We start from the raw sequence: 12,422 nt of genomic DNA on the forward strand, positions 1-12,422 counted from the left end.
TTTTTAATGATAAAAGGTATAATTCACAAAGAAGCTAGACATCATAAACCACTAGACACCTAACAACAAATGAACAAACATACATAAAACTCAGAAGAAATATAACAGAGAAAAATATATATTCATGGTGAGACATATTAACATTTCTCTGAGAATATTTTAGTAAGTGCAGAAAAAATAAGAATAGGAGCATCTTGAATTCTTTGTTAATAATGTAAATATAATAGATTTATATTTACGTTAATTTATATTAATCTTATATCCTACACAGATATATTTAAAATTTTGTGTCTCATATGTTGTTATTAGATTGCTATAGACATTTAGAAAAACTGGCAAAAAGGTAAACATTATTAAATTTCAAAATGTAGGATTATTTTTTGTGTGATTCAGTTATACATATACACACATATTATTTTGAAATTATTTTTCATTATAGGCTATGATAAGACATTGACTATAGTTCCCTGTGATAGACAGTAAACCTTTCTTTCTTGTCACATATCTTTTTTTTAATTAGAAATCTAGTGTTCTATTCATACTAAATCAAACAAGCAGAATCAAAAATGTCAGAAACTTTTTGTTAGGCGAAAATTCATAAGCTTTCTAAAATATATATATTATACATATTATTTACATGTATGTATGTAAGCTTTTCTACTATACTTGATAAAGGCTTGAGACAGAACATCAGAAAATGGAGAAAATGGAAAACATAAACTAAGTGAAATGGGAGCAATGAATATGAAATAGAAAAAGGAAAAACAAGCTAGATAAAAGTAAAAGATCCTCATACAGCATCTCTTCATGTGTTTGTTGGCCATCTGTATGTCGTCTTTGGAGAAATGTCTGTTTAGTTCTTTGGCCCATTTTAAAAATATGGAATGCTTCATGAATTTGTGTGTCATCCTTGTGCAGGGGCCAAGCTAATCTTCTCTGTATTGTTCCAATTTTAATATATGTGCTGCCAAAGTCAGAATGGCTGCTATCAAAAAGTCCACAAACAATAAACGCTGGAGAGGGTGCGGAGAAAAGGGAACCTTCTTGCATTGTTGGTGGGACTGCAAACTAGTGCAGCCACTAGGGAGAACAGTGTGGAGATTCCTTAAAAAGCTGGAAATAAAACTTCCATACGACCCAGCAATCCCACTGCTGGGCATACACACCGAGAAAACCAGAATTGAAAGAGACACATGTACCCCAGTGTTCATCAAAGCACTGTTTTCAATAGCCAGGACATGGAAGCAACCTAAATGTCCGTCGGCAGACAAATGGGTAAGAAAGCGGTGGTACATATACACAATGAAATATTACTCAGCCATTAAAAAGGATGCATTTGAATCAGTTCTAATGAGGTGGATAAAACTGGAGCCTATTATACAGAGTGAAGTAAGTCAGAGAGAAAAACACCAATAGAGTATAATAATGCATATATATGGAATTTAGAAAGATGGAAATGATGACCCTATATGCGAGACAGCAAAAGAGAGACAATGTAAAGAACAGACTTTTGGACTCTGTGGGAGAAGGCGAGGGTGGTGTGATTTGAGAGAATAGCACTGAAACATGTATATTATCATATGTGAAATAGATTGCCAGTCCAGGTTCAATGCATGAGGCAGGGTGCTCAGGGCTGGTGCACTGGGATGACCCTGAGGGATGGGATAGAGAGGGAGGTGGGAGTGGGGTTCGGGATGTACATGTACACATGTATACCCATGGCTGACTCATGTCAATGTATGTCAAAGACCACCACAATATTGTAAAATAATTAGCTTCCAATTAAAATAAATTAATTAATTTTTAAAAAATCGTCATATAGTCCAGCTGTTTATAAACATGGCTGCTCATTAGAAGCAAATCTGGAGCACTGGTGGAAAAAAAGCAATACCCAGGCATTTTTATTTTTCAAAAATTTCCAAGATAATTCTGATAAGCTTCAAGAATTTAAAAAGGATTATAGGTGTTTCTATTAAATAGTAGTTTTAATGATATAGAATTCTATTATCTTTTTCTGTTGACCAATCATGATACAATGATATCAGGTAATAGTTACATAATCACAATAGTAAAAGATGTTTATCAGTTTTCACAATCAATATTCAGACAAAAAATAAAAGATAATTACCATTATAAGCCATAATGGGAATATGACCTAAAAATACAATATAAGTACATACAATTTGGTGGGGGTCAAACAGAGTGGTGTAGTAAGTGGAAATGCATACATGCACATATTGTCATCTGCTCAGTCAGTCTATCTTTTGGTTGGGGCATTTAATCCATCTACATTTAAAGTAATTATCAATACGTATGATCCTATAACTGTTTTCTTAGTTGTTTGGGGTTTATTTTCTTTAGGTAGGGCTTTTCCTTCTCTTGTTTCCTGCCTAGAGAAGTTCATTTAGAATTTGTCACAGAGTTCATTCGGTGGTGCTGAATTCTCTTAACTGTTGCTTGTCTGGAAATCTTTTGATTTCTCCATCAAATCTGAAGGAGAGTCTTGCTTGGTAGAGTATTATTGGTTGTAGGTTCTTCCCTTTCATCACTTTATTTATTTATTTTCCATTTGACTTTCATTTTTTAAATTGTTATTTGATTGTTTTTGTTTTTTATTTTAATTAGAGGAGAACTACTTTATAATATTGTGGTGGTTTTTGACATACATTCACATGAATCAGCCATGGGTTTATATGTGTTCCCCATCCTGACCCTCCCTCCCACCTCTTTCCACATCCCATCTCTCAGGGCAATCCCAGTGCCACATCCCTGAGCACCCTGCCTCATGCATTGTACCTGGACTGGCAATCTATTTCACGTATGATAATATACATGTTTCAATGCCATTCTCTCAAATCATCCTGCCTGCGCCTTCTCCCACAGAGTCCAAAAGTCTGTTCTTTACATCTGTGTCTCTTGTGCTGTCTCGCATATAGGGTCATCATTTCCATCTTTCTAAATTTCATATATATGCACTAATATACTGTACTGGTGTTTTTCTTTCTGACTTACTTCGCTCTGTATAATAAGCTACAGTTTCATCCACCTCATTATAACTGATTCAAATGTATTCTTTTTAATGGCTGAGTAATATTCCATTGTGTATATGTACCACCACTTTCTTACCCATTTGTCTGCCGATGGACGTCTAGGTTGCTTCCATGTCCTGGCTATTGAAAACAGTGCTTTGATGAACATTGGGGTACATGTGTCTCTTTCAATTCTGGTTTCCTCAGTGTGTATGCCCAGCAGTGGGATTGCTGGGTCGTATGGAAGTTCTATTTCCAGCTTTTTAAGGAATCTCCACACTGTTCTCCATAGTGGCTGTACTAGTTTGCATTCCTACCAACAATGTAAGAGGGTTCCTTTTACTCCACACCCTCTCCAGCATTTACTGTTTGTAGACTTTTGGATAGCAGCCATTCTGACCAATGTGAGATGGTACCTCATTGTGGTTTTGATTTGCATTTCTCTGATAATGAGTGATGTTGAGCATCTTTTCATGTGTTTGTTAGCCATCTGTATGTCTTCTTTGGAGAAATGTCTGTTTAGTTCTTTGGCGCATTTTTTGATTGGGTTGCTTATTTTTCTGGAATTGAGCTGCAGGAGCTGCTTGTATGTTTTTGAGATTAATTCTTTGTCAGTTGCTTCATTTGCTATTATTTTCTCCCATTCTGAAGGCTGTCTTTTCACCTTGCTTATAGCTTCCTTCGTTGTGCAAAAGCTTTTAAGTTTATTTAGGTCCCATTTGTTTATTTTTGCCTTTATTTCCATTACTGTAGGAAGTGGGTCATAGAGGATCCTGCTGTGATTTATGTCGGAGAGTGTTTTGCCTATGTTTTCCTCTAGGAGTTTTATGGTTTCTGGTCTTACATTTAGATCTTTAATCCATTTTGAGTTTATTTTTGCGTATGATGTTAGAAAGTGTTCTAGTTTCATTCTTTTACAAGTGGTTGACCAGGTTTCCCAGTACCACTTATTAAAGAGATTGTCTTTTCTCCATTGTATATTCTTGCCTGATTTGTCAAAGATAAGGTGTCCATAGGTGCGTGGATTTATCTCTGGGCCTTCTATTTTGTTTCATTGATCTATATTTCTGTCTTTGTGCCAGTACCATACTGTCTTGATGACTGTTGCTTTGTAGTATAGCCTGAAGTCAGGCAGGTTGATGCCTCCAGTTCCATTCTTCTTTCTTAAGATTGCTTTGGCTATTGGAGGTTTTTTTGTAATTCCATACAAATTGTGAAATTATTTGTTCTAATTGTATGAAAATTCTCTACTACCATTGGTAGCTTGATAGGGATTGCATTGAATCTATAGATTACTTTGTGTAGTATACTCTTTTTCACTATATTGATTCTTCCAATCCATGAACATGGTATATTTCTCCATCTATTTTTGTCTTCTTTGATTTCTTTCATCAGTGTTTTATAGTTTTCTATATATAGGTCTTTTCTTTAGGTAGATTTATTCCTAAGTATTTTATTCTTTTCACTGCAATGCCATCACTTTAAATATATCATGCAATTCCCTTCTGGACTGTAGAGTTTCTGTTGAGAAATAAGGTGATAGGCTGCTGGGAGTTTCCTTGTATGTTGTCTTTTTTCCCTTTTTGCTTTCAATATTTTATCTCTGTCTTTAATTTTCATTAGTTTGATTACTATGTGTCTTGGTGTGTTTTTTCTTGGGTTTATCCTGCCTGGGATTCTCTGTGCTTCCTGGACTTGGTTGACTATTTCCTCATGTTAGGGAATTTTTCAGCTATTATCTCTTCAAATATTTTCTTAGGTCTTTTTTCTTTCTCTTCTCCTTCTGGGACACTTATAAGGTGAATGCTGGTGCATTTAATGTTGTCCCAGAAGCCTCTTAGGCTGTCTTCATTTCTTTTTATTCTTTTTTCTATATTCTGTTCCGTGGCAGTGATTTCCACCATTCTGTCCTCCAGGTTATTTATCCATCCTTCTGCCTCAGTTATTCTGCTATGGATTCCTTCTAATGTATTGTTCATCTCTGTTTGTTTGTTCTTTAGTTCCTCTAGGTAATTAGTAAACAGTTCTTGCATCTTCTCAATCTTTTCCTCCATTCTTTTCCTGAGATCCTGGATCTTCTTAACTATCATTATCCTGAATTCTTTTTCTGGAAGGATGCCTATCTCCACTTCATTTAGTTGCTTTCCTGGGGTTTATCGTGTCTCTTCATCTGGGATATAACTTTCTCCTTTTTCATGCTAATTAACTCTCATGTTAATTGACCTTCTGAAAAAAAGCTATGATCAACCTAGACAGCATATTAAAAAGCAGAGACATTACTTTGCCTACAAAGCTGCATCTAGTCAAAGCTATGGCTTTTCCAGTAGTCATGTACGGATGTGAGAGTTGGACTATAAAGAAAGCTGAGCACTGAAGAATTGATGCTTTTGAACTGTGGTGTTGGAGAAGACTCTTGAGTCCCTTGGACTACAAGGAGATCAAACCAGCCAATCTTAAAGGAAATCAGTCCTGAATATTCATTGGAAGGACTGATGCTGAAGCTGAAACTCCAATACTTTGGCCACCTGATGGAAAGAACTGACTCATTGGAAAAGACTCTGATGCTGGCAAAGATTGAAGGCAAGAGGAGAAGGGGACAACAGAGGATGAGATGGTTGGATGACATCACCAACTCGATGGACATGAGTTGGAGAAAGCTCCTGGAGTTGATGATGGACAGGGAAGCCTGGCATGCTGCAGTCCATGTGGTTGCAAAGAGTCGGACACTACTGAGCAACTGAACTGAACTTTCTGTAATGTGACTTTTGTTTTAGTCTCTATGGGGCTGTGCTTCTGCTTGCTTCTTCTGTCTGCCCTCTGATGGAGGAGGCTAAGATGCTTGTGTAAGCTTCCTGATGGGAGAGACTGGTGATGGGAAAAACGGTCTTGCTCTGGTGGGCAGGACCTTGCTCAGTAAAGCTATAATCCAATTTTCTTCTGATGGGTGGGGCTACACTCTCTACCTGGTAGATTTTTGTTGGGCCTGAGGTAACCCAGCCCTCAGGCCTACAGGCTCTATGGTAGGGTTAATGGTGACCTTCAAGGTGGTTAACACCAAGGGGGGCCTTCCAGGATTGCAGCTGCCAGTGCCCCTGTCCCTGTGGTGAGACCCTGCTAGCCCACGCCTTCACAGGAGACCCTCCAACACTAGCAGGTAGTTTTGGTCAGTCTTCTGTGGGGTCATTGCTCCTTTCCTTTGCGTCTTGGTACACACAAGATTTTGTTTGTGCCCTCCAAGACGAATTTCTGTTTCCCCCGCCCTGTGGAATTCTTGTAAGAAAATCCTTACAAGATTTTGAAAATCCTTTCAAAGTCAGATCCCTAGGGATTCCCAGTCCCTTTGTCAGATCCCCAGGCTGGGAAGCCTGATGTGGGGTTCAGAACCTTCACAATAGTGGGAGAAGTTCTTTGGTATTATTTTTCTCCAGTCTGTGGGTCACCCACCTGGCGGGAATGGGATTTAATTTTATCATGATTTTTCCCCTCCTATCATCTCGCTATGGCTTCTTCTTTGTCTTTGGATATGGGAGTATCTTTTTGGTTCCAGCATTCTCCTGATGATGGTTGTTAAACAGCTAGTTGTGTTTTTGGTGCTCTCACAGGAGGAGATGAGCTCATGTCCTTCTATTCCTCCATTTTGAACCAGAAGTTTTTTTTCAAATACTTATTTTTTGGGGATGTTGCCTGCATTTTCTTATTCAAGAGTGCAGACTTCAGCAAGAAATAATGTTACATAGAGAGCAAGCTTCAAAAGCAAATCGAATTCTATGGCATTCTTGTAACTGACACTGTACAGTGTATTTATAAGTGCCCAAAACAAGGTCAATATAAGAAGGAAGAACTGTATAGGTTAAAGCCACAAGAAGGTAGAAGACTCAGAAATTCTGTGAGGTTGACTTTCTTTCCCCCTCATGTTGATACTTGTATTCCCAGCCTAAAAACCCAACTTTGGATCTGAAAATTTCCCAATCAAGCTTTTTTCCTTGAATGGCTACTATTCTCAGAATGGTTTGCAGGACCTGCCCCTGTGTTCATTCACCATTGACTGTCTTAGGCCACTGTGCACCTCTGCTTAGATAGTCTCATTATAGACCTGACAGGACCTAGGATCCTAAGTACTATTTTTCTTCCTCACAATATTCCCAAATAATAGCACTGAATCCCTGATAGCATTGCTGTACTCATACCAGTAGATGCCTTTTTTTCTCTCTAGGCCATATTTAAAACAAATTATTCACCCTTGATTGCTGCCCAAGTAATAATGACAATATGTAGTATTCCCTTGTTCCCTGAAGCTTTCTGAAGGAAGCTGAAATTCAGAGAGGATTTGAAAAGCATTAAAATGTATTTCTCTCTTGGTCAGTTCAAATGCACTGAAAGAAAGAGAATATTTATGTCCAAGACTACTTCAGGTAAAGCCTCAAATTCTCTGATCTCTCTAAAGTTTTCACTTCTGTGTGAGAAATCATACTGTCTTTCTTAAATAAACCCATAAGAGATTTAGAATGCTGCAGTCCTTGCAAGCAATCCCAAAATGATATAATATTATTTTTTGAGTTTTTTCTTCATTTCAATGGCAATTCAAAATGGATTATAATGAATCAAATTTTGATTCTAGGCTTCCAATTGCTTCACAAAATATGCCTTTAGAAGAAATCAAAATTATTTCTATGCTTCTCTATAGGCCTAGAAAAAAAAAATCCAAACGGTCCATAATAGGCAGTTTTCCGACCAGAAAGTAAATCCATGATGAAATCATCCTAGAGAAATAACTATTTCATTTTCATATAAACACACATAAAAGAGGAAATTCCACAGACTTCTTCAGTTACCCCAAATGTTAACAAGTCTTAATCCTTACAAAACTTGGATCGACCCTTGAAAATTGGATTTATAAGTGTGATGGTTAATTTTTTTTTATTTTTTAATTTATTTATTTATCTACTTTTTTACTTTACAATATTGTATTAGTTTTGCCATACATTGACATGAATCCACCATGGGTGTACATGTGTTCCCCTTCCAGAACCCCCTCCCACCTCCCTCCCCATCCCATCCCTCCAGGTCATCCCGGTGCACTAGCCCCAAGCACCCTGTATCATACATGATGTTAATTTTATGTGTCAACTTAACTAGGCCACAGGTATTTGGTCAAACATTATTCTGTGTATTTCTGTGAAGATATTTTGCAAGGCAATTAACATTCAAATTGATAGACTGAGTAAAGCAGGTTGCCCTTGTTAATGTAGGTAGGCCTTTTGTAATCAAGAACAGTAGAAAGGCTTACCCCAATTAAGAGAGAATTCTCCTGCTTTTCAGACTTTGAGCCCAGACAACAGCTCTTCTTGGTTCTACAGCAGCCTGTTGGCCTTCAGATTTGAACTGGGCGTCAGCTCTGACAAGGTTGAGGTTGCCAGCCTCCACGGTTGCATGAACCACTTTCACATATATATATAAAATCAAGTGGGTCTTAGGAAGTGTTACTACAAACAAAGCTAGTGAAGTTAAGGAATTCCAGCTGAGCTATTTCAAATTCTAAAAGATGATGCTGCAAAAGTGCTGCACTCAATATGCCAGCAAATTTGGAAAACTCAGCAGTGGCCACAGGACTGGAAAAGGTCAATTTCCATTCCAATCCCAAAGAAGAGCAATGCCAAAGAATGTTCAAACTACTGCACAATTGCACTCATCTCACATGCTAGTAAGCTCACGCTCAAAATCTTTCAAGTTAGACTTCAACAGTACATGAGCAGAGAACTTCCAGATGTAGCAGCTGGATTTTAAAAAGGCAGAGGAACCAGAGATCATATTATCAACAACCTTTGGATCATAGAAAATGCAAGAGAATTCCAGAAAAATATCCATTTCAGCTTCATTGACTACACGAAAGCCTTTGACTTTGTGGATAACAACAAACTGTGGAATATTCTTAAAGAGATGGAAATACCAGAACACCTTACCTGCCTCCTGAGAAACCTGTATGCAGGTCATGAAGCAACAGTTAGAACTAGACATGGAACAACAGACTGGTTCTGAATCGGGAAAGAAGCACATCAAGGCTGCATCTTGTCACCCTGCTTATTTAACTTATATGCAGAGTACATCATGCAAAATACTGGAATAGATGAAGCACAAGCTGGAACCAAGATTTCTGGGAGAAATATCAATAACCTCAGATATGCAGATGATACCACCCTAATGGCAGAAAGCAAAGAGCAACTGAAGCGCTTCTTGATGGAGGTGAAAAGCTGGCTTAAAACTCAACATTCAAAGAACTAAGATCATGGCATCTGGTCCCATCACTTCATAGCAAATAGAAGGGGAGAAAATGGAAACAGTGACAGATTTTATTTTCTTGAGCTCCAAAATCACTGTGGGTGGTGACTGCAGCCGCAAAACTAAAAGACACTTGCTACTGGGAAGAAAAGCTATGGCAAACCTAGACAGTGTATTAAAAAGCAGAGATATCACTTTGCCAACGATAGTCTGCGTGGTCAAAACTATGTTTTTCCAGTGATCATGTACGGATGTGAGAGTTGGACCATAAAGAAGGTCGAGCACTGAAGAATTGATGCTTTTGAACTGCGGTGTTGGAGAAGACTCTTGAGAGTCCCCTGGACAGCAAGAAATTCAAACCAGTCAATCCGAATGGAAATCAACCCTGAATATTCATCAGAAGGAATGAGGCTAAAGCTGAAGCTCCAGTACTTTGGCCGCCTGATGCAAAGAGTCGACTCATTGGAAAAGACCCAGACGCTGGAAACGATTGAAGGCGGGAGGAGAAGGGACGACAAAGGATGAGATGGTTGGATGGCATCACCGACTCAATGGACATGAGTTTGAGTAAACTCTGGGAGGTAATGAAGTACAGGGTAGCCTGGCTTGCTGCAGTCCATGGGGTCGCAAAGAGTCAGACATGACTGAGCAACTGAACAATGATAGGTATCTACAGATAGAGATTGATGAATAGAGAAAGAGATCGATAGATGAATAACTACATATGATAGAGATAGAGATATTCTCTTGGTTCTGTTTCTATAGAGAATTCTGACTAATATAGGAGGGTAAACAGAATGAATTCAACTTCAGACATGTTGAATTTATGGCTTCTCTGAGATATTTTATATACTTAAAACATGTCTTGAACTATTAAGTGCACTTTTTCAGCCAAAAAATTATCATACATGAAGGCCAAAATTCCAAAACATTGTTCTACCAAAAAAAAAATACTTTATTTTTTCTAAACTTGGGATGGGAATAATGTTATAAAACCATAGTATTTGCTTTAATTGAAGGTCAAAGGATGAGAGTCACAGACCCTTTTGAATATCTCATGGAAGTCATATCCTCCATCAAGAAAGAAACAGAAATAGACAACCCACTTTCAGAAAACACAGAACTGAAGCCCGCAGGTTCTAGTCTGGCAAGAAGGTCACTGGAATCCAAAAAACATAATGTGGAAATAATAAAAAAGCTAACTAAAACTCAAGGTCATTTGAAAGCTTTCAAAGCAGCAGCAATAACTTATATTTTAACACACTTAATAGAACATTTGGATCACATAGAAATATCTAATAATGTTAACATAAATATAATTTCAACTTGGATAAAATGCAGCTGAGTGCTACATAGCTACTGCATGACATTGCTAGGCCTCATATGCATGACTTTAGACCTGAGTTTTCAAGCTCCAACCATACAAGGGAAGTCATACATTTGGACTAGCCTCCAGTCAGAGTAACTAATGGGAAAAGAAACCAAATTGGTAGCAAGAAGCAGCTCACCTCAAATGACGATGAGGCTGTGAGAATCCAACAATGTATGTGACCTAAAAAACAGAGCGGGTTGTTATTCTTACCATCAAGACAGTTTGTCCACATTTAGTTCCCATGCAAACAGCAAAATAAATGTGAGAATGACACGAGAGGACTGACATTAATATTCTTGGTATCTTTGATTCTGTTCAAGTCAGTTTCCCCTTGCCAGCAGGTGGCCTCTGGCGGGGAAGTTAAGTAATAGTATGGTCTCTCTGTTGTCTACACCAGGAGAACCAGGTAAGCGGTAATTGCTTATTCTAGGATATAGACATTTATCTTCCTCTGTCACAAAGAGGTAATATTTCAGAAAACTGAACTTCAGTGAAATACACAGTATATTTTGACATTTGAGAATCACAGTTTTTCTCTATAAGAATATAGATAATATACTCTCAAATGTTTTGGCAGTTGTGTAATCTTAGTATTTATTTGTAAAATATTCATCAAGAATGAAACATATTGTTACTCAGATGCTTTCACTAGTTGGTGTGGGTTTTTAAAAAATAAGCTTGTGTAGAGCTTGTTTCTCTCTTCTGATCTCTTCAGAAAAAAAAAAAGTTACTTTTCTTCTTAAGAAACCGTTCAATATTCTTTACTGGTTGCAAGCTACTACTACAAACTATATTTTACAATATGCTAAGTAGAACATTAGCCATATAGCAGTAATGCTTATAGCTTATATTCCATTTTCTAGGTTTTATACCTAGAAGTCCATAAAGTTTTCTCTTCTGCCTTGTCTAGCCTTCTATTTACATCTGCCCACCACCAGATGTTATTACTTGACATGGCGTTGTATATCATTGCCATGTAGGTGACATAAAGATTTATGTCCTATTCAAGAATGGTTGACAAATTCTACTTTCATTTCACAATGGATGAATGCAAATGACTTGGCCTTAATGTTTCAAAAACAAAGTTATTACGGTTTGGTATTCTTTTGGGCTTGAGAAATGTTTGGCCTTTTGTGCACACACAGACACACACAGATACACTATATATACACATTTTTTCTTTACCTTTCTAGTTTGTCTGTTTATAAGTTTCACTGCCTTTACAAAGCCTTGGGCTTCAATTCTTCTGTCTGAAGATCAGCGTATTAGGCAAATAAGCATGGTTTTATTTTTCATTTGCATTGCTTATCTCCAATGCGTGATTTTTTTCCTACAGCACTAAGTTATTAGGCCTCTGACTGATGCACTTGCTGTTCTGCGTACTGATCTGTAACAGACTATCTCATTTGTCTTCACAATTCCGTCTTTCATAGACTGAGCCATTTCCAAACGCATCAGATGATATCATTTCAGAGATTAGATATTTACTTCTTTTCAGCCCCAGGCCTCTCTGTACATGAACTTTTCTATTTTGTGTAATATATTTACTTTCATGCATAGAATATATTTTAGACCTTACTTTAAATATTGCATGGAATTGTACTCCTACACAGTGTTTTGATTTTAAAATGTTAGTGGATGCTTCAACATCTAAGAAGCTCAGGAAGAGGGTGAAGGGCTGAGGCTGTAACAGAACCTTCCTTGTCCTAGCAACCTATTTTGAGCAAGTGCTTGAAAATGCTTTT

General features: G+C 37.5%; 1 non-coding gene across 1 annotated transcript; it reads right to left on the reverse strand.

The window, feature by feature from the left end:
* Nucleotides 1-873: 873 nt before the first annotated feature.
* Nucleotides 874-977, reverse strand: LOC145530625 (U6 spliceosomal RNA). Its single transcript, XR_014071942.1, has one exon. It is a non-coding gene; the product is annotated as a U6 spliceosomal RNA (small nuclear RNA).
* Between the last annotated feature and the right edge of the window lie 11,445 nt (nucleotides 978-12,422).

This window comes from Giraffa tippelskirchi, chromosome 12 (genome assembly GCF_054371585.1).
Source record: "Giraffa tippelskirchi isolate mGirTip1 chromosome 12, T2T-mGirTip1v1.2.pri, whole genome shotgun sequence".
NCBI classification, from domain to species: domain Eukaryota; kingdom Metazoa; phylum Chordata; class Mammalia; order Artiodactyla; family Giraffidae; genus Giraffa; species Giraffa tippelskirchi.